Source organism: Hippocampus bargibanti, linkage group LG03, assembly GCF_051943395.1.
Source record: "Hippocampus bargibanti isolate YZ-2025 linkage group LG03, ASM5194339v1, whole genome shotgun sequence".
Taxonomy (NCBI): domain Eukaryota; kingdom Metazoa; phylum Chordata; class Actinopteri; order Syngnathiformes; family Syngnathidae; genus Hippocampus; species Hippocampus bargibanti.
Window position 1 is genome coordinate 24,999,476 of NC_142736.1, and position 23,458 is coordinate 25,022,933.

Sequence of the window (23,458 nt, forward strand, 5' to 3'; positions counted from 1 at the left end):
CTACCGATACAGTGTGCTAGCTCTGGCCAGTATGCTCGTCACTAGTGGCTTGTGATCAGAGCAGTTTTCGCAAACTATGATTGGTTAGTCACTAGCCAATCGTAGTTTACCAAAGGCATCGGTACCCCTTTTGGGTTGCCAACTCGAAATCTGATTGGTTAAAGCAACAGTTTGATCGACACATTTGATGCGACCAGGTAGATTTCTGACAAATGATGGCTGAAATGTAATTGGTTAAATGCTTAAATCCGAAAACACATCTGGAAGCAGCACAACAGGGGGAAAACAATGAAAGGTGAGAATTCATGGATAAAATATAATTAACATCAGTCGTGATTCAGATATTTTTAGGCCAATAACTAAGAATTGTCTCTACTTAAAATGTTCATTCAAACCGTATCATATAAAAGGTTAAAATTCTTAATGAGTGACCCTTTGTGTTATTGTGTTTATCCAAAGTGTCTCCAGTCCCTGCTAAGTTGTAAGACTGCGAAAACATTCCCAGTTGTGGGAATTGCGGAAACCGAGTCACCAATGGGTTGTCCCAAAATCATGGCTGGCTACAAATCGAGAGATTCTGATAAATAGAAATACACGTTCAGACCAACAGATGTAGCGTGACATGTTCATCTGACCTGGGCCGTTGAGGAAACGCCAGTAAGAAAGACCGATGCTGCCCGTAATGAGGCAGCAGAGAGGAAAGAAGCGTTTTGACAAAAGGTGGCCCGTCTCGGTTTGACGGCAGCGTGGCCCGAGTGGTGGCTGACGGTGGCGGCCCCCTCTGTTTACTAGCGGCTAATTAATTCGCCACATATGCTGGGAACATCTGTCGCCTGTGACCTGCTGGGAGAGCAGAGGACACACCGCTGCGACCCCCTTATCCCCCATCTCCAAATTCACAACAGACTCAAAGGTCTGGTGTATGTGCATAGTTTGATCTGTTACAGTCTTTTCATTATTATTATTTAATGAAGTCGACAACACTGATTTGTCTGTATTTACATTAGATCATATGTTACTTATTTTTGTAATCTGAACGAATCATAGACTGGCCAATGTTTTTGAATGGTTTGTGTTTGACAGATCACTGATCTGAAAATATGAGCCCTTGAATCACACACTCACACAAGTTAATGAAGGTTAACTTTATTTATTAGTCCCATTATACACACAAAATGTTAAACGTGTTAAATCCAAAAGTTTCTGTCCTTCATGCTGCACAAAACTTGGCCACTGAAACAAAGTGAACTTGCACCACAGTGAACAAAGCGCAGCACAAGCAGAAAAACTCCCAGAAGCCAATCAGATTCATTACCCTCTGCTATCCCACAATCCCCGGGGGCACCTATAGAGACAAAGACAAACTCACCCCCTCTCGTGTCCTTAGTCTCTCACCTCTTTCTCCGTCACACACATACCTTCACCCTAAAAGTGCGTTTGTAACAACATGGTGGACATTTACATCAAATACATCACAATATTCAGACTGGAAGAGTATGCAAAATAAATATACAGTGATACCTTGGCTTACAAACTTAATTGGTTCCCAGACAGAATGTGTAAGGCGAAAAGTATGTATCACAAAAATTAATTTCCCGTAGTAAACCATTAAAATGAGAATAATCCGTTCCCAGGTTCCCATAAAATAAATTTCTACTTTCTAATTTTCTAAGCCTTAAAACTACACAAAATATACCTTATTTTATGTATAATAATTGTGCTATTGTATTATAATTAAAGAAATAAACTGTACTTTATAATAAAGTCATTTTATTTACCTTTGTGATGGCTTGCTGGAATGGAGTGGCCGGTTTCATCAGCATTAAACACTTGATGAGGAACGTAGCCTTCTTTCACCATCTTGAGGAATGATCCCTTGGAGGTGCTTTCTCAGTGATCATTTTGCCTAGTTCCTCATCAATTGTGTTCTGTTTAGCTTAGCTTTTGCATCAAGTGTTCAGATGACTTGTGCGGGTTATTTGTGGAGCCTGATTGATGGGATATTTTAACCTTCCGGTCTACACTCTGCTTTTGAACTATCAAAGTTGAAACAAGTCCAAATTTCACTGTTTTCTATTCATTTTATCACCATTTCACTTGTTTTTTTTTTTTGTTTCAAGCTCTGTCGTCTCCCTTTCGTGTGTGTGTTTTCTCACTCTCTCTTTGTCATCTACCTGTCTCTTTAATGTTTAAAGACCCACTGCTGCGTTCTTGACCAATCACGTGGCTCCAGAATCTTTCACCATTTTTTTCATTTCGGTGATGCTTTCACAAATCCCAAGATGGAACTTGTTCTGAGGTTGTAACCTGTTCACATTGGTGGAATCAATTAGAACGTTGAAGAGAATTGCTGAGTCGCTACCTTAGCTTCCACGGGAGGCCCCTTACAACTACCCTTACACCAGTCATCCAGCCTGCTACAAAACCAGACAGTCATCCATCTCACCTGTGGACCAGTTAGTGTCCCGAGCCTCCAGTCTGTCTGTCAGGCTGCGCGCTAACCCCCCTACCACCACCACCTCCCCCCCTTTACCCCTTCGTTCCAAACCTGTCCCTGCTAATTTGGTGAGGAATCAATTAAGGCAGTGTTTGCTGAGTTCTCCTTGCCTTCAGCTCATCTGCTTCTCTCTAATGCAATTGTCCCGTGTGCTGCGTGCAGAGCGGCATAATAAAGTGATAAGGCTAATCAGGTTGGCTGCTCCTCTCCTCTCCCCATACGCACACTACACTTATTCTATTAGATGTGTAATGAGATTCTGCACTCCATCAACACGATGCCATGATGTGTGTGTGTGTGTGTGTGTGTGTGTGTGTGTGTGGATGCGAAATAGTTGTGTGTTAGAGGCAGAGCGCTTCTGTTCTCGCAACGGAAATTTGCTCCATTTACATTCTACCATTAGCTTGACACAAATGTGCCCTTGAGCTCTCTCTCTCTCTATCTCTCTCTCTCTCTTGCTCTCTGGGCCTGCAAACACTTTACTTTGGCAGGACATCATAGCGATGTACATATGCGCACTTGGCAAAAGTGGGAATCCCGAACACGCGCTATAATAGAACTAACAACCCTGCGTGTTATGCGAATATGATCATTAGCTTTGGGATTCAATTCTCGTCATGTAAACAAGCTGGTAAGCAAATAAAGTGTTTAGCAACAAACATCTTACTTGTCACGCACCCAGAAACCAATCATAACAATCTCACCTCAGTGCAAACACACACCATCAGACACGATCACACACACGCACACGCACACACACACGTAGAGCACATTTTCATCCATCTCTACCCCCCTTCCCCTGTACCGGTGCAGAGAGTGATGCTTGACTAGATGTAGAGGACACAAGGTTCTGTGATGTGTTGAACAGTTCTGGTCAATGGGCCAGATAATGAGTTGCCATAAACAGCGGTAGTCCTCCACTGTCCACCTCAGCTCATTAGCACAGCTAGCATATGTAATCAGAGTGGCGCTGGGCCGTGTCCTAATGTACTCCACTCAAAGATGATGCCGGGGCCCGCAGGGGGGAGGTGGAGGGTCACAAAAAGGTAAGAACGGATCAGTGGGCCATCCTTAGGAAAGCTTTTTGATTGATTCGCTAAGGTGTGAACTCTTGGCTTTCAAGTTAAGAAGTTTGTGTGAATTTAACTTATTCCCTGGCAGAAACGAGTATACACATTACAAATATATATTTTTTTCCAGTCGTGGACGAGTATAAACGTCTAAACCCTTCCCTTCAAAAACCAGCTACAGTGATATGTCAGTTTACAAACTTAATTGGTTCCCAGAAAGTGTGTGTAAGGTGAAAAGTTTGTCTGCCAAACATTTATTTCCCATAAGAAACTATTAAGAATGAGAATAATCCGTTCCCACGTCCCCATAAAATACAAATTTCTGCTAAATAAGCCTTAAAACTACACAAAATATATCTTATTTTACGTATAATAAATGTGCTATTGTAATTGGATTGGATTGGATTTGCCTTTATTAGTCTCACAGTGGAGAAATTTACATTTCACAGCAGCAAAGTGATTAATTAAAGAAATAAACTGTACTGTATATTAATAAAGTCGTTTTATTTACCTTTGTGGTGGTTGTTGATGTAGTTGCCTCTTGATGATATCCGAGTGAAGTTGCTGTGCTTTCTTTGCAATAATACCTTCACTCATACTGTCCACTGTTAGCTGCTTTTCGGTAATCCATATTAACAGACGCTTTTCAACCTCTTCTATTAGCTGAGACCATTGCTTAGACAACACGGAAATACCCTTAGCCACACACGCCAATATTTTCCTATCTTAATAGCTTCCTTGTTCTTAAGGATGGTAGCAATGGTCGACTTGGCGTACTGGGACACCAAGTCACACAAACCCACACCTCTTTTGTGTTTTTCGATGATCTCCTTCTTCTGCTCAACCGTAATTTTCTTTTGTCTTCTCTACAGCTTAACACTAGCCTGTGGTGGGGTATTTTCAGCTCCCATAATAGCAAAAGTACTCGATAACAAACCACGTCTGCACACAAAGTGGGTGACAAAAACGAGTCCTCCAGCCAAGACTATTTAATGTTCGTGAAGCAAAAAGTTCCTGAGCTGAAGCGTTCGTAAGCTGAGGTATCACTGTACTGTATACGTCTTTGTATATACTCGTCGATTTTAAGCCTTTGTGAGCCATTCTGTGTGAAACGAGTATTCTCCTGATTGGGTCGCGCTGTGAGATTTCAAGGACGTTGTTATGAGACAATGTCCATGATTTACCAACTGTTTTCATAGCCACCATCAACAGTACCATACTGTAGAACACAGGTGTCAAAGTCAAGGCCCGCGGGCCAAATCCGGCCTGCCACATAATTTTTTTCGGCCCGCGAAAGCAAATCAAACTTGTTAAATTCCATGATGATTGCTAAAATCTGAGCCAAAATTTCATATTTTTGGATGTCAACCACAATAAAACTCATTATTCCTGACTTCAGATTTGAAAACGAGTTATTCATTAATTTGCTGTGTGCTCTATATGTACTATTTGAAGGGATTTAAACATTCTAATGGGTTGCCCAAATTCATAACGGCCCTCGAGAGGAAACCATAACTACAATGTGGCCCGCGGCAAAAAATGACTTTGACACCCCTGCTGTAGAACATACATTAAAAAAAGTCTGAAAATAGGAACTTTTTCACCAAAAAATGTCAGGGAAGGAGTTAAAGTACAGCAGGCTACTATTCATACTGTAGATTTTCAGAAAATAAAACAGGAAATAAAAAGGATGTTGAATTGGAAAAAAGTTATTTGACCATTAGATCACTCAACTTATGAGATGTACAGTATCATCTCTTTCTTTAAAAAAAAATAGTTCAAAATGTAAAAAAAAAATCTAATACTAATCCAATATTTTCCCATCTTTATTAATAACAGTTCAGAAGCAGATGTAATAATAATACATTTCATTTCTGAGCGCCTTTAAAAACTCTCAGGGTCACTTTACAGTCACAGGATCAATTTTTTTTCTGTGGCTGAGCAGTGGCAGACACGCGCGCCAGAGTTCACTCAACTCGGAATAACTCTAACAGATAGAAGTGATTTTCAAAAGGTAAATAAAATTGGCAAATCAGTCCTCGTTTTTCTTTTGAGTCTGACTAACAATATTTCAGATATTTTCTGAAAATTTATCCATATTTTTGGTGCAAGGGGTTTGCGCTCTACTAAGTAATGGAAACAAATTATATACTATACGCTGTACTGTCTCTGAAGCATTGATAAAATTACAAATGTGATGGCAATTGGATCAGGAATTATATGATAAAAAACATTTTAGAATTTGATGAGATGAAACGTGAAACACATGAATAGAATTCACTTTCTATTCACATTCAATGTCAGTTCACAGCTTATTTTACTTGATTTTTAAGTCTCTCACTTTTTTTCTCAACCAAATTTCGGATATTTCGGAAAATGGATTTTAAACAACTTTTTTTTACATCCATTCTGTACATCGCTGGCTGTCTCACAAGACAGAAGCACACATATCCAGGCACATACGCTTACCAACAGCGTCAGTATCGAATTGCCCACATCCTCATTAACTCCTCGACCGTGATAAAACACAATTCTCTCTCATCCCAGCCAGGATTCTACGAAGAGACGATAGTATTTCAAGCCGTTGATTCTGTAATTATAACTTTATTTGAAGAAAACAAGGGAGCACTTAAAAAGCAAATGAGAGTGATAATAACTTGCAATCGGATTCGGCCCTAACAGAGTAGATTATAGAGGCGAACCCCTGCCGGGAGCCCAAGACGGAGGAAAGACTTGTAAATAATGTGACAGAATGAGTAAATTATGAAGCTAAATACTCAAAGCAGCAATTATGCCTCGTCTTTGAATAGACAGAGATGAGTGGCTTTGCGGATGATCGGATAAAAAAGGCAAGTTAACAGCCTTCCTTCTTCTCTCTCATTTGCTCACACAACACAGACACTTGACGCTTGGGCTTCCGGCTGTGCTTGTCTTGATGTATTCATTGTGCGCCACTTCAGTAAACTTGTAAAGAGCCTTTCCAATCGCTACCTCCAGTGTCTTATTTGAACTCATGACTTCACCAATCCAATTTTAATGCAAGCCTTGATGAGAGAACCACACTTCCTTCCAAACTCCAGGGGGCCTCTTAAGGGGACTCTGAAGAAAAATTGCATTGTGGGAAATGTAGGACCTGGTGTGTTAAAACAAGATTGCATTACCTCACCGCACCCCCCCCCCCACCACCTTGAAATGTCCTTAGTACATCACCACTCACACTGTTGATTTGAACTTTCTATCCATCCATCTATCCATCCATCCAGCCAAAAAAAAATTCCCCCACCCAAAAATCCATCCATCCAAACCCATCCACCCACCCAACCATCCATCTTGCCATCCATCCAAACCCATCAATCCAGCCATGCACTCATTCATCCATCTAGCCCCACCCACCCATTCATCCATCCATCCAACGAGCACCATCCATCCATCTATCCATCCATCCACCCCAACCCACCCACCCAATCAAAAACCATCCATCCATCTATCATCCATCCACCCCAAGCCACCCACCCACTCAAAAACCATCCATCGATCCATCCATCGATCCATCCATCCATCCACCCACCCACTCAAAAACCATACATCCATCCCACCATTACATCCATCCACCCAAACCCATCCATCCAGACATGCACTCATTCATCCATCTAGCCCCACCCACCCATCCATCCATCCATCCATTTTCTGAGCCGCTTTTTATTTAGAAGGGGCATTCTGGGGCCTATCCCAGTTGTCTTTGGGTAGCAGGCGAGGACACCATGAACCGGTTGCCAGCCAATCGCAGGCCATACAGAAATTAACAAACATTCATGCTCACACTCACACTTACCCTTAGGGACAATTTGGGGTGTTCTATCAGCCTGCCACGCATGTTTTTGGAATGTGGGAGGAAACCGAAGTACCCGGAGAAAACCCATGCAGGCACATTGAGCTTTATACAAGAAAAACATGGATTTCATGAATTTATTAAAGCAACATGCAAAAACCTAGATTCTCAGCTTTGACTTAATTTGACAAAATTGAATCATGTTTATCAACCACTTAGCAAAAGAAACGATTGACAGCAATACAGTTTTCATACAAATTGCAAGCCACAGATTGATCTCTTCTGAGAAGCAGCAAAGATGTCAAAGGCTAAAAATTGATCCCACACGATGAAGTTGTACTTTTCCACCTCATCTTCGCGGACTAACAATGTAATGTAGGCAGGTCATTGGCCCCATATCCCTTTGTGATCTTCATTCTATTTCTGCCCCTCTACTGACTGTTTCTGCTTTGTTTTCAATTCTCTTTAGATTTGTCGATGAAATTGACTTGAAAAGAGGAGACAAGTATTCACTGCGGGTTTTGCAATTCATAGTTGATTTCATATCCGTTGCTATCATCACAAGTGTCTTGTCTGATTGCACGAGGAAAAAAATGTTCTGCTCATATATGTGTGTGTGTGTGTGTGTGCGTGTGATTGTGACTCTGCCATTCACTTGGGTGTGCATATGTCAAACAATCTCACTTTCTACAGTATATGTGGTTATATTTGACATGCTTAACAGGGGCCAAGTGAATTGCTCGCAATGTATTGTGTGTGTGTGTATGTGTGCGCGTGTCTGCTGTGTGTGTGTGTGTGTGTGTGTGTGTGTGTGTGTGTGTGTGTGTGTGTGTGTGTGTGTGTGTGTGTGTGTGTGTGTGTGTCACCATGCAGCCCTCTGCGCTCTTGAACCAATCCAATGAAGTCGTCTGGCTGTCTGCGAATGACAGCTTCATTATTTTGCATGAAAGTGGGACAAATGGAGGCTTGTCTATCTGGATCACAGCCGATGTAAGCACGCAGTGCGAACGAAAACAAATTTAACACACCCACACATGCACACACACGCGTACAATCACATAAAAAGCATGACTGGCTTATATTTATTTTGTCATTTGTTCTTTTCATTGGTGAAACTTCGGAATTGGAACATCCTCATGGTCACACCATTTGAAAGGCAACCGAAATGTATGGGGCAACAGTGAATTTATAAAATATTGAGTCCAAAATTATTCTTTGGGTATTTTGGTGTTTTGTGATTGCAGTGATGGCAATGTGTAGGAATAATTCAGAACCTGAAGTGGAATTTATTACGACGAAGCATTAATGTAGTCGTGGAAGACTCTGTCCTACCTGTTCAGAATTGCATAACTTTAATGACTGATTAAAAGAACAGAAATTACAGGGTGACCCAAAAACTACGGAGTCCCTCACTGCAGCAATGTTTTCTCCTGAAAGAGGAGTATGTAAAAGTGATTGACAACTTTCTCAGACGAGTACAGGTTTGGTGGACATTTGGAAGACATCTTAGGAAAGCCATAAATTGACTAAAAATTGACAGAAATAGCTGAAACACTGGTGAATGGTCTTCCATAAACTGAATGTTTGGTTGTAATTTGAAATAAATCGCTTTTTAATCGAAGCCACAATTGAAATTTTCATGGGTACGCATCTTTTTGGGTCAGTCTGTACAAGGCAACGTTTGGTCTGAGGAGACCTTTATAAAACAATAATGAAGAGTCAGTAGTTTCTCCTAAATTCTTTACTCGTTTAAATTCAATTGATGACATCACACACAAGCAGCAGGATTTCTTTCTGTATTTCCAACATGGCACAATGAATTCCCGTTTATCACCGATCCGTAATTCATGGATTACTTTTTTCTTACAATATTATTTTTAAGTGTTTTTTTTAAATCCCACATTTGTGTGTTTCTTTTTAATTTTTATTTATGTATTTATTTGCAGGCAGACCGGGTACCCTATTCCATGATTAGAGACACCCAATGTGTTACATTACTTCACATTGCCCACAACAAAATACATATATTATTCCACTGGCCAGGAACCTGTTCAGGGTGTACCCCAGCTACCACCCGAACACAGGTGGGATAGGCTGCAGCTGACGGACCTCATTTTATTTCCATTTCATTTTAATTTCCAGTAGTTTATTAATCGGACAGTTAAGAATGTTAAAATGACTTACCTATATAGTTAACAGGGGACTTTAAGATGACAGATCGACTAATTGACTCTCTTTTCGTTTGTATGTGTACGCATTTGTGTGCGAGTTGGCAGCTGGAATTGCTAAATGTGACTAAATGTTGATCGCAGGGAGATGCTCTGTCGTTCTGAAATGAGGTGATAGGTTGTGTGTGTACGCCGGGGGAGACACTGGCAGATGTCAAACAGTTGATGCTTCACACGGGCCTGCTGACAACTCGCTTAGTAACTGCTCACCGAAGGGGGGAGACAGGTGAGTGTGTGTGTGTGCGAGTGTGTGTGTGTGTATATATGTGTGTGAAATAGAGATGGGGGGGGGGGGGGGGGGGCTTGACCTGCACGCCCAACCCCCTCTTCCCATCTGCATCCTGACATCTGACAGGGGCCTCCCACCAGGCCACTGGATGTGTGTGTGTGTGTGTGTGCATGCATGCATGTGCATATGTGTGGCATATAAAACCCTGTAGAAAAGTAATAGCATGTAAATGACCTCACATATGTCATATATGAGAAGATGGCAACAACTAAAAAACATACACACACACACACACACACACAAAATCGCCAACCTTCTCACTCTATCTAACACACACACTTGATGCCCTCAGGGATGGGGGTCTCGGCCTCTGTCTGATATCTTTGGGTCAGTTTCTCACACTCCTGACAGGGTCACACACCTCTCCTCTCGTTATTAACCTGCAGTAAAAACGCCACGTGGCCCAACAGTGAAGGAGTGTTTTGATATGTGAGTGATCTGGCGAGACGGACGGAGAGAAGGGAATTGTGATTCAGAAGGAGATTGAGACAGATGGAGAAAATATGGAGAAATGGAGGTGCATGTGTACGGCAAAGATAGAAGTCCAATTGTGGCATTAGTTGTGTGTGTGTGTGTGTGTGTGTGTGTGTGTGCGCGTGTCTTTCCTCTGGGCTTTACTTATCATATACATATCAGTATGACAGTCTGCCCAGCCTCCCCTCTCATTTCCCGTCAGTCAAGCGGAATACGTCACAAGCAGCCCACAATGCCTTTGCTATAAAAGGTGAAAAACATCCAATTACAGACTTAACATGTTGCTCATGTTTTGATACATTTGTATGTGGACATTTAGCACCGCTTGAAAGAGTCTCGCAGGTTCCCATCTGCAGCAGTTTCCTTCCTCTATAGTTTCGAGACAGTCTAATTTTTTCATGGTTGGCATGATGCAAAATCTACATAAGGGAGGAGAGAATCAAACAACTATTTTGAAAACTACTGAAGGCTTCACTGCAAAACGGGAATGTTTGCATGTGGCATAAAACGCCAAGTAAATCTAAAAAATATATATTTGACTGTATTTTCCGGTGTATAAGGCAGAGAAGCCTTGTTTTTTTTTTTCTTCGCGCCTTATATCTGTAGAAATATTGAGCCACAACAGGTCTCGCAACTCCTGTCAGCAGCTACCGAATCCATTTCCCCCTGTAAAAGAAGTAGTGCGTAACCCCACCCTCTACCGTAGAGCCTTATAATGTAGTGTGCCTTATATATATATATTTTTTTTTAATATACTTATATATTAGATTTGGAAAACTTTCATTCATTGGGGGTGCGCCTTATAGTCCAGCATGCCTTATATACGGAAACAGTTTAAAAATACACCATTCATTCATTGCAACTTATACTATGGTGCGCAGTATACACGGGAAAATATGGTAATTCATATTCACTCATTCACTGCCCGACGTGGACACATTTTTGCCAGTCAGGGTTTTTGTCATTGTCACTTGAATTTGAGGATTCAGAATATTGAGTTTTAGGACTACATAAATATTGAATACATTGTTAGAAACCTCAGACTCTCTTCTTTCATCAGAAAAAAAGAGTTAATTCCTAAATTATATAGGTTTGGAGTTATATGAGCTTGAAATTAGGCCGGCTGTCCAAAATACAATGCCATATATACATATTGATTTATATAGTGCTTTAACAACACCTGAAGCTGGAACAAAGTGCTAACCTGGAAAAAAGGCAAATGCTGCCCCCTTGTGGAAGGGAAAACATTGCGAGGCCATGGCCAGCGCTTTATCGGCACCGAAGCATGAAAAAAACAAAACACGAACAAATTCGAAAATGGCGCTCTACATCATATTTTCAATTCCAGAATAAATTCAGGAAAGGCAGTGAATGAGTTCAAAGGGTTAGGGTTAGTGAGTGCGAGGGTTAGAACGTTTGTGTAAAGTGTTATTAGATACGATTTGAGTTTGGGGTTCAGGTTGGAAAGCTTCTCTCAACAGCTGTCTTATGAAATGTGCTTTGCTCCCACTATTAGAATAACCGCAAACGTCCAATTTCGCATCTTCCATTTATCGCTAAAATTCTCGAAAAAACCGTCGCCTGTCAACTCCACTCTCACCTCACTCACAATAACCTCTACGAACAATTCCAGTCTGGTTTCCGTCCCCGCCACAGCACTGAATCAGCCCTCATAAAAATCACGAACGACCTTCTCATAGCAGCAGATACCGGCTCCCTCTCTATTCTCATCCTTCTTGATCTATCTGCGGCCTTTGACACAATTTCTCACCCCATCCTGCTCAACCGACTCTCCACTCTAGGCGTGACACACACCCCACTCAGTTGGTTTCACTCCTACCTCACTGGCCGCTCACAGTTTATCCAAATTACCTCATTCACTTCACGGTCCTCCCCTGTGTCTTCTGGTGTGCCCCAAGGTTCTGTCCTGGGGCCCCGTCTCTTTATTATATACCTTCTTCCCCTTGGTGATATCTTCCGCAAATTTGGAATTCATTTTCACTGCTTCGCGGATGACACCCAGCTCTACCTCTCCAGTAAACCCGACGCCTCTCTTCCACCTGCATCCCTTACACTTTGCCTCTCAGAAATCAAATCCTGGTTTTCTCATAACTTTCTCAAACTAAACAGCGAAAAAACTGAACTTCTCCTTGTCGGTACAAAATCCACCCTTCACAAAGCAAACAGTTTCTCTCTCACCATTGACAATTCTACCGTGTCCCCCGCCCTTCAGGTTAAGAGCCTGGGTGTCATCCTTGATAGCACACTATCTTTTCACTCCCACATAAATAACATAACCCGGTCTGCATATTTTCACCTCCGCAATATCAATCGTCTCCGTCCCTCTCTCACCCCTCACACCACTGCTATCCTCGTCCACAGTCTCGTCACCTCCCGTATCGATTATTGTAATTCACTTCTTTTCGGGGTCAATCAAAAATGTCTCCATAAACTCCAACTAGTCCAAAATTCCTCAGCCCGGATCATCACAAAAACCCCCTCATTTCACCACATCACTCCTGTCCTCCAACAGCTCCACTGGCTCCCTGTTAAACTCCGTATTGAATTCAAGATACTTCTGTTTACATTTAAAGCCATCCATAACCTTGCCCCCCCCTATCTGTCTGACCTAATTCAAATCTCCGTTCCTACTCGGGCCCTCAGATCCTCTTCCTCCCTCCACCTCTACACGCCCTCTGCCCGTCTCACAACGATGGGGTGCAGAGCTTTCAGCCGCTCCGCTCCTAAACTCTGGAACTCACTTCCACCCAACATCCGCAACATTGACTCCCTTCCTACTTTCAAATCTCACCTGAAAACCCACCTCTTTAAACTTGCTTACATGGTCTAATTTATTATGCTGTTTTATTATTTATTGCTTTATGCATGATTTTACTGTTTTGTGTGTTGTCTTTGTTGTAAAGTGTCCTTGAGTGTTCAGAAAGGCGCTTGTAAATTAAATGTATTATTATTATTATTAAAAGCAACACCGTAGACTGTATTTGTATGTATTTCCACTTACAATATTTTGGGGAGGATGCTCACTCAGGTAATAGCAAATAGGAGTTTTTCTTCTCATGAACCAAATTCAGTATGACTCAAGCAAGTCCTATTGAGACTCATATTAAATGTTTTTTTGCTGCATCTATTCCCATTTAATTCAGATTCACTGCGTATGCATTTCAGATTCTCTCGTCAACATTTTCTCACCTGTAGCATTCATAATTTCTACAGTCAACATCTGTTAAAAGCCTAATTGAAGAATGTCAGGCATTCTTATGAAATGTATCACTTAAAATCGCAAATTGAAGAGGGGCTGAGCCCCCATTTTGATGAATCTATTTGGAGGTAGTTGTTTTTTAATTGAATTCAACAGTTTTGGTGGTTTGTTTCAACATTGCCTCACTGAAGTTTGGGAAACACTTTATAAAGGTGACCTGGCGATGCACTCATGTCTTTTTTCCATGACATTGACAAAGTTTCAGCACTGGCACCCAGTCAGCATTCTCTGTACACCTTTCTTCTTCTCTTTCTACTTGACTCTTTTGCCTCTCTCCGCCAATTGTTTCCCTTTTGTTTCGTCCTCCATCTCTCTGTCAGTGGCTACTGTCCATCAATACAACACTGTCAGTCAGCGTGGTGACAATTGGCACCTGTCGATACAGCGTCCGGGGACGGCCATCTACATTCAAGGCCTCAACTCCTGAAATGCTATCAGCTGCCAATACACACACACACGCGCACACACACAGACGTAGCGCCTGATGTGCACTGTACCGCACTTACACATACATTATTCTCTTTACATCCGCATCACACTTGCTCATCGCTGACGCATGGACATTTGCTTTGGTAGCAACAAAGATCTGATCAGATGTGGAAACAAAGAATCACCTTCTGATCACCCCATCTAACACAGGCATAATTCAGCTCAAGCGGCAATTCCTGTTCAATTGAGACTAACACCTGGCACCCCCTGCTGGAGACCTGTAAGACCTTTGGTAATGACACCGAATCACATTAGCATTCATTAATTGATCCAATCATCCATGTAGTCATTTAATCACTCCTCCCGCTTTTTAGCAAACTTGGTTTTTTTCCCGCTTTTTATTTCCTGCTCCCATCTCCATATTTACTGGCACGACTTGTATCCTTGAAGACTTCTTTCATCTCCTACCTCTTCCTCCTCCCCTCACCTGCTGGACTTGTCCTCTTTTAAATATATTTGATGCCACTGGGATCAATGCAATTTTACAGCTTTGCATGTAATGGGTATAACGTTGTACTTAACCTTTCTGTCATGTTGTGAATCGAGTAATGGACATTCACACTCACTGGATACTTCTTTGGGTATACCGCCAAAGTAAGACAAAATACAAACAAGCATCCTTTTCATGTTGTTAAATACGGTGAATCAAACAACAAACTATGCAAAGCAGTTCTATGTTAGGGAAAATGGAGAATGCAGAAGATGGATGAATAATAATACTAATAATAATACGAATACATTTCATTTACAAGCACCTTTCAAAACTCTCATGGACACTTTAAATCACAGGATATTACACCTGCGGTGAGCGGCGGCAGCCACACATACAGTGATACCTCAGTTCACAAACTTAATTTGTTCCCAGAAAGTGCGTGAAAGATGGAAAGTTTGTCTGCCCAACATTTATTTCCCATAAGAAACCATTATAAAATGAGAATAATTCGTTCCCAGGTCCCAATAAAACATAATTTTCTACTAAATAAGCCTTAGAACTACAGAAAATATACGTTATTTATTTATGTATCATAAATGTGCTATCGGATTGTAATCAAAGAAATAAACTGTACTGTATAATAGTCGTTTTATTTATGATGGTCGTTGATGTCGTTACCTCATGATGTTATCCCAGTGATGTGGCCGTGCTTTCTTGGCGAAAGTACCCTCACTCACACGGTCCCCTGCTAGCTGATTTTCGTTAATCCAAATCAACACAAGTTTTTCAACCTCTTCTGTTGCCTGAGACCACACTGAAACACCCTTAGCATACTGTTACTGGGACAATAAATCACACAAATGCACACCTCGTTCGTGTTTTTCAATGATCTCCTTCTCCTGCTCTTTTCTGATGTCAGTTAGGAAACAAAAAAGTGATGTCGGTTGTCCTTTAAGCGATAATGTTTCAGTCTAATAATAAATATTCATGATTATATCTAGCAGATGATAGGTCCTCTCCAAAGTGACATCACTCCTGTTGTCTATATCTGCTTGGGACGTGCTCTGCCTCAGGCTCTTGTCTCTCTCTTTTGGCTTTGTTCCCTCTACCCTGAAGAACATTCTCTAGCTGCCTGATAAATATTTTGTTTATCACCTTGCTTCCTGCTGATTGAACAAATGAAGAACTGAACCAGGAGAAAAGAACAAGATTTAACCCAACACAATCCCACACTTGCGTACATTATTGGCAGAGGTCTAACACGTGATATTCTAGATAAAGATTGGCTATGCGGTTGCTTGACAAACAAAACTTGTAATTGTCTTTTGTTGTTGTTTAATTTAACAAGGCCACTATTGTGGTTGTGATGAGAATTTGGGGGTTTGGCCTCTCCAAACCGCCATCACAGAGTAACTTTGGTGTACTCTGAAACCACCTCCCTGGCCATCGAAGTATATTCCGGGAATGGATTTTGGTTCAAATGACAGTTTCCAGAAATATTGTGTTCGTATGGATGTTTTTTATGTATTGTGTTCTGTTCTATTGTTGTGATTTTATGTTAAATGTTCTATGAAGTGCTTTGTTACAGCTGCAGCTGTTGTGAAAGCGCTATATAAATGAAGATATATTGTATCGCATTGCATAAACCACTTTGAAACAGCAGGATAAAGCAACATATTAAAAGAAGGCAGTAGCATAATAATAATTAAAAAGGAATATGAGTTTCCTTTTTTTAAAATGATCTCAGCGGTACTTGATGATCGTGACGGATTTTCTGGCAGGCGCAATGAAAAGGCAAAAAATGTCTGTAAACTCGCGCGCTTCTGCGCACATGGCATCCATCCGTCGCGAGAAATGTGATTACAAATGAGATTGTGAGTGAGTGAGCCGAGTGCCACAGCTGGCATGGCATCTGGCTTGGCATATCACTGCTTGGCCTCGCCCACCGCCTGCACGACGTTCTAATGTGGATGTCGACAAGCACATTAAGAAGCCATTACTAAATGCTCCATCTCTGCTAAGCCTTCCAGCGTAGGCCCGCGGGAGTCCCAGCGGCATAGACAGTGTGGGAAGACCCAAAAGGGAGAAAATATGCATGGGTATTATTGTACATGTATTGTACTTTTGTCAACACACAAATTGCACTTAAGGTAAAAATGAGAATTATTGTCTGTCAGTCTTGTGTGAGATGCACCATGTTAATCATTGTTGTAGATAATGAAAACGCAAAGTCAACTCATTTACTGCCATTCCCGAATTTATTCGGGAATTTAAAATATAACGTAGATCTTTATTACCAAGTATGTAGAACACATAAGGAATTTGTCTCCGGTAGAACACGCTGCACTAGTATCATCCCCCCCCAAAAAAGTTCGGTTCTGGTTCTTTTTGGTTGGGTGAGCATAAAGCGCTGGCCATACCTCTGGCAATGTTTTTCCGTTTCCACGAGGGGTCAACATTTTCGTTTTTGTTCATCTTAGCACTTTATTTTCCTGCTTCAGCAGTTGTTAAAGTGCTATATAAACCAATATGTATTTATAGCATTGTATTTTGGACATCTACCCTCATTTCAAGCTCATATAACTCCAGACCCATATAATTTAAGAATTAGCTTTTTTTTTTCCTGATGCAAGAACGAAGTCTAAGATTTCTTACATTGAATGTTTATGTCATCCTAAAACTCAATATTCTGTGGGTCCTGGAATTGGAGTGAAAATGACAAAAACCCTGGCACTGGAGTGGACACATTTTTGCACATCTGGCAGTGAATGAGTTAATTCATACCACTCATATTTGGTCATATTTTTTTTTCTCCGTCCCTTTAATTGTCCTTAACGGTGTTAAGCATGTGGTGTCAGGAGATGAAATAACTAAACCAGAGTGGAGCCAAACTGCGTCGACAGACATCCAAAAAGCTGAGTGTATTGCACTATGTCTCTCAGTACCCACCCACCATGCTGATGGCGAGCACATTTAAACATTTGTATTCTTCTTATTTTATTCTATCATAGTATATATTTTTGTGTTGTGAAATACTCATGTTTAGTTGCTTATCATTGAGACATTAAATTAATGTCTCATAAATAAAACATTATTTTGTTTAAATAGTGGAGAATTTTATCGGTAGTGCTATGTGAATGTCGGTCAGGTATTAATCCCGTCCATCCATGCAATGCCTCTCCCAGGTTCTTGTACGTATGTTTTTTTTTTCGGGGGGGGTCCGGCACAGAAGCACTTTAAAAGGACAAGGACGGACGGGGACAGAGGACAATTATATGAATAAGGATGGAGAAACTATGACGGAAGGGTACCCAGGTCGCAGACGGATGCCCGACAGGCAAAATAGTGTAAAGTGCTCATCTCTGGTTCTAACATTAGATTTTATGACCGTATTCAGTTCCTTTCTCATCCATCTCTGCAAATACCCGGTGAGTTTGAATGTGAACCCCGACATAGCAACACAATATGAAGACACCAGGAAGGCAAACAAAACAGATGTAAATAAAATTGGATGAGTTTTGTACTCTTTTGAGCTCTGATTTTTTTTATTGCTTTTGGTAAAGTGTTGAGTGCTGAATCTGTTGCATGGTATCTGGATGCTCCTGTAGCTCTGTGAACGTGACAAGTGAGGCTGGATCGTGATCTACAATAATAGCTCTCCTGTATGATATCATCATGCAACAGTCGTTGTTGAGGCCATTGAGGGTTGGTGATAGCTGATCCTGCTGTGCCATCTGTGAAGAAAGTTGAATTTATTGGATTGGATTAGCCTTTATTAGTCTCATAGTGGAGATATTTACATTTCACAGCTGCAAAGTGATGAAAGTAAGAGGAAAGGAAAGGAGTAGAAAAACAAAATACAGGAGCACTCTCATACAGCACTCTCACAGTGCCATCTCGAAGTCAAAAAAACAACAAAAAACTAAAATAATGTGACACAACACGGAAGACACAGACAGCAGTTCAATAATAAGCACTTTCTGCACCTTCTTTGTTGCATGAAGCAGTTCTAGATGAAAAAAGAGAGGATCAAAGCGTTCTTTTCAACAGTGAATCAGAGACGTCATGGTGAAATGTGTACGTCTGCTACAAGCTAAATAAATGTTGAAAGCAAACACGAAGCTGTTGCATACATTGATGAAAACAGATTGTATCACATCTCCTGACCCACGTAAATTCGCTTCAATTCCAAGCCGCGACAAAGAAAAAAACCAATCAAACCCCATCAACCCTATCTCATTTCCTTCCTATTATGGTGAAACTGCAGAATAGCATATGGTGGACATAACCCAGCCCCACATCCATCCATCCGAATCCGTACTGTGCCCATTTTACAGGACGTCAGGGTGGGAATGTTGAAAATGGGGCATTGTAAAGGGTTACCTGAACATCTTATGTTCTATATTCGGCTGTTCATTTGTCATAATAATAATAATAATAATAATAACAATAATAATGATAATACGTTTCATTTATAAGCGCCTTTAAAAACTGTCATAGTCATTGTGTTTCTGTTTTACCCGAAGATTATGTTTGTTCGATTTTGTTGCGACCTATGGCACGACAATGTTGTTGTTTTGATCCTGAGGTGAAAATATCAGTCGGGCTTAAACTCTATACTATGACTGGTGGCACAGATTGCAAAGCAGACATCACTGTTTTGAGTCTTCGGAAGCTCATGTTGATGATTCTGTCAGTGTGTGTGTGTGTGTGTGTGTGTGTGTGTGTGTGTGTGTGTGTGTGTGTGTGTGTGTGTGTGTGTGTGTGTGTGTGTGTGTGTGCGCGCGCGTTTCTTAGCATGCGTGTGTAAATGAGAGACACCAGAGTTGCTACTGGAACTAAGCGAGGCTCTTCATCGTGGCTGTAATGGGCAACATTACCACCAGATCGATGTCAAGGTTTCTTCAGCCGTCATCTGTACTTCTTTGAAGGTGTCGGACATTTCGCTTCTCATCCAAGAGGCTTCATCAGCGAACTAACATTTTTTCTGGTAGCTCTGCAGTATATATGCACCTAAAATGAAGCAACCACTCATTTGACGACAGTGAGGTTAAAATCTTAGCAAAAGAAAATCGATGGTTTAAAATGGTAGTAAAATAAGCTATTTTTGTAAAACAGCAAAACCCTTCACTAAATTGCCATGGTGGTGTGAGGTTTACTTTGGATTGTGCTTACAACACACTTCTGAGATCGTTACCACACAGGCTTAGTTATGCTGATGAGGTGATACTAGAGTAAATGGGGTAATCAGGCCAGTCATAAACCATAATCTCAGGGAATAGTCCTCTGCTCCCCCCAACCTTAGAGCAGGGACCTATCATAGCAGAAGTCTGGCACCGCCATATATATATATATATATATATATATATATATATATATATATATATATATATATATATATATATATATATATATACACACACACTCAAAGAGAAGGCTCCAACGGATGATGTACTCAGAGAATGTCTCAGACAATGGGGAACAGAGGATGAGGTGCTGGAAGACAGACAATCATGGGAGGAAAAGCCCCTACACGGGATGTACCACCGAACCATAACAGAAGTGGCTGATCTCAAGAAGTCCTATCAGTGGCTAGAGAGGGCTGGCCTAAAGGACAGCACAGAGGCACTCATCCTGGCTGCCCAAGAGCAGGCCCTGAACACCAGAGCCATAGAGGCAGGGATATACCACACCAGACAAGACCCAAGGTGTAGGTTGTGCAAAGAGGCACCTGAGACAATCCAACACATAACTGCAGGCTGTAAGATGCTGGCAGGGAAAGCCTACATGGAGCGCCATAACCAGGTGGCTGGCATAGTCTACCGAAACATCTGTGCGGAGTATGGACTGGAAACCCCAAGGTCAAAATGGGAAAAACCTCCCAAGGTGGTGGAGAATGACCGAGCAAAGATCCTGTGGGACTTCCAGATACAGACCGACAAGATGGTAATGGCCAACCAACCAGATATCGTGGTCATAGATAAAGGGGAAAGGAAAGCCGTTGTCGTGGATGTAGCGGTCCCGAGTGATGGAAACATCAGAAAGAAGGAACATGAGAAAATCGAGAAATACCAAGGGCTCAGAGAGGAGCTGGAGAGAGCCTGGAAGGTAAAGGTGACAGTCGTGCCTGTGGTGGTCGGAGCACTCGGGGCAGTGACCCCCAAACTCGACGAGTGGTTGCAACAGATCCCGGGAACAACATCGGATATCTCGGTCCAGAAAAGCGCAGTGCTGGGAACAGCACGGATACTGCGCAGAACCCTCAAGCTTCCTGGCCTCTGGTAGAGGACCCGAGCTGAAATGGTGGACAGACACCACCCATGGTGGGTGAGACGAGGATTTTTTTTTTATATATGTGTGTGTGTATATGTATATATATATATGTATATATATATAGAGAGAGAGAGAGATAGAGAGAGAGAGTCAGAGCTCCCAGCAAAAATGTTAGTTCGCTGACAAAGCCTCTTGGATGAGAAGCGAAACATCCGACACCTTCAAAGAAGTACAGATGACGGCTGAAGAAACCTTTTCATCGATGGACCACTCCTGTATGACTAAGAGCTTACACAGACGTATTACCACCAAATGAATGATGAATTCCTGAAACTGTTAAAAATTAAATACATGAATTTACCTCCTTTTTTTACGGTGTTACACAAAAAAAAACAATAACAAAAGTACACACAAAACCATAACCAGACATAAAGGCACCAAATGGTGGTAGCGTGAGGATTACCATATGCTCTCCGAACCGATCTTATACAGTAACAAGACTTGTGATGCCAGGAATAAAAATATCAAACATGTTCCTTGGCGTGTAAAGAGCTACAGACTTGTAGCTCAGATCGCAATACGGTAAGCACAGATAGTTTCCAAATGACAAAAAAAAATTGCAACGTGAGTGTTCCTTGTAAACGATTGCAAAGTTTTGATGAAGGACAAACTAATGTCAGAGACTGAGGCTGTTGGAATTTACTGCTCCGCGGCTAGCACATGCGATCCCGCCTGTCACTCACACTCCACGGCCGTGACAATCATCATAGCGCCGATGCCCGAGGGCGGAGACAAGCCTGTCCTTGGAACAAACAGTGGCCCTCCGTGATCTGACGTCCACAACTTCCATGAATGGAACCAGTACAAATAAATAGACAAACCTAACAAAAAATGAACTACGATCACATGAATCATTTTGGGAACCTACCCAAAACTTTGATAGATCACCCATCTTAATATTATAGGCCTTTTCTTCCTTGGTCTTTATTTTAACATAGACCAAAGCATTAGAAGCATGTCATAGACATATACGGGTGTATCCATGCATACATACACGTCTTCATTACATTTAATGGATGCAAGTGTGTGAGTGGTGGGCTCACATATCATTATACTGTATGAGCGGCAGAGAAGTGAGAGTGGCATAGGGGCACTTGACATTTTTTTTTTTTGGGGTATGTGTATGTGCCGCCGTGTGTGCCACAGGGCAGGGAGCAGGGACTTGTCAAGCTGTAGAAGAGATGGCAAAGTAGATGGTGATGTCAGCCCACTGTGACAGCTCTTTCAACGCACACACATGACCAAAAAAAAAAAAAGCAAGCTTAAACCCCACCCTCAAACCTACCCTCGTGCGCATTCTATAGCTGTGAAAATTGGGATGTAGCAAGAAAACAAGACTGGTGGAATCTGCCTCGAACTGGAAGCCGATCTGTGTGTGTGTGTGTGTGTGTGTGTGTGCGGAGACTGGAAGGGGATGAGGTGGGCTTCCGGGGGAGGGAAGGCAGGGGTTCAAAATGTCACATCAATTTGTGGCTGTGCTGTTTCTGAAAGAGGCTAACCCCCCCTGCCACTTAAGTTTAGCACAACAGCACAAGGCATACTGGCAGACAGCGCGCATAGTTTACACATACACACACGAACAGTTTAATTGTATATCGGCCATTAACTGTTTCAGTGTTACAGAGACAAAAAAAGGACTAAGACATTGGTCCAAATGTTTTGCACCAACACTGATTGGGATTCTGAGCTGTTCCAAATTCCTTTCAATGTGTTGAAGTTCGAACTGAAGAAGAAACGTATCATGTTGACACCACCGTGCGTCACTGTAGCCATGTTGATCTTATGGTTAAAAGTGGCATTGACTTTTTTTGAGGTGGCGGAATGATGGCAAAACACCTCAACCATTGATGAAAAGGTTTCTTCAGCCGTCATCTGTACTTGTAAAGGTGTCGGATGTTTCGCTCCTCATCCAAAGAGGTTCGTCAGCGAACTAAAGTTGTGCTGGTAACTCTGGCCCTATATACAGTGATATCTCATCTTACGAACTTAATTGGTTTCCAGAAAGTGTAAGGCGAAAAGTTCATCTGCCAAACATTTATTTCCCATGAGAAACCATTAAAAATGAGAATAATCCGTTCTCAGGTCCCCATAAAATATAATTTTCTACTAAATAAGACTTAAAACTACACAAAATGTACCTTATTTTATGTATAATAAATGTGCTATTGTATTGTAATTAAAGAAATAAACTGTACTATATAATAAAGTCGTTTTATTTACATTTATGATAGTAGTTGTCAATGGATGGTAGCAATGGTCGACTTAGCGTAATGGTACTGGGACAGCTAAGTCACACAAACGCACACCTCATTCGTGATGATCTCCTCCTTCTGTGTGAGCGTAATTTTCTTTTGTCTTCTTCAGTTTAACACTAGCCTGTGGTGGGGTCTTTTTCAGTCCCATAATAGCAAATGTACTCCACTCGACAGCAAACCACATCTGCACTCAAAGGATGCGTGGAAAACTAGTCCGCCAGCACTTTTCGACCGTGTGGTTTGGTGTTCTTCCGCCGAAAACTAGTCCGCCATCCACTGTG

At 41.6% G+C, this 23,458-nt stretch overlaps 1 protein-coding gene across 1 annotated transcript in view; it reads right to left on the reverse strand.

The window, feature by feature from the left end:
• Nucleotides 1–18,188: 18,188 nt before the first annotated feature.
• The window catches only part of spata17 (spermatogenesis associated 17), a 40,903-nt gene continuing 35,633 nt past the window's right edge, over nucleotides 18,189–23,458 (reverse strand). The window contains exon 10 of the mRNA XM_088991334.1: nucleotides 18,189–18,323. The gene's annotated coding sequence lies outside the window, so the exon portion shown is untranslated. The remainder of the gene's footprint in view (nucleotides 18,324–23,458) is intronic.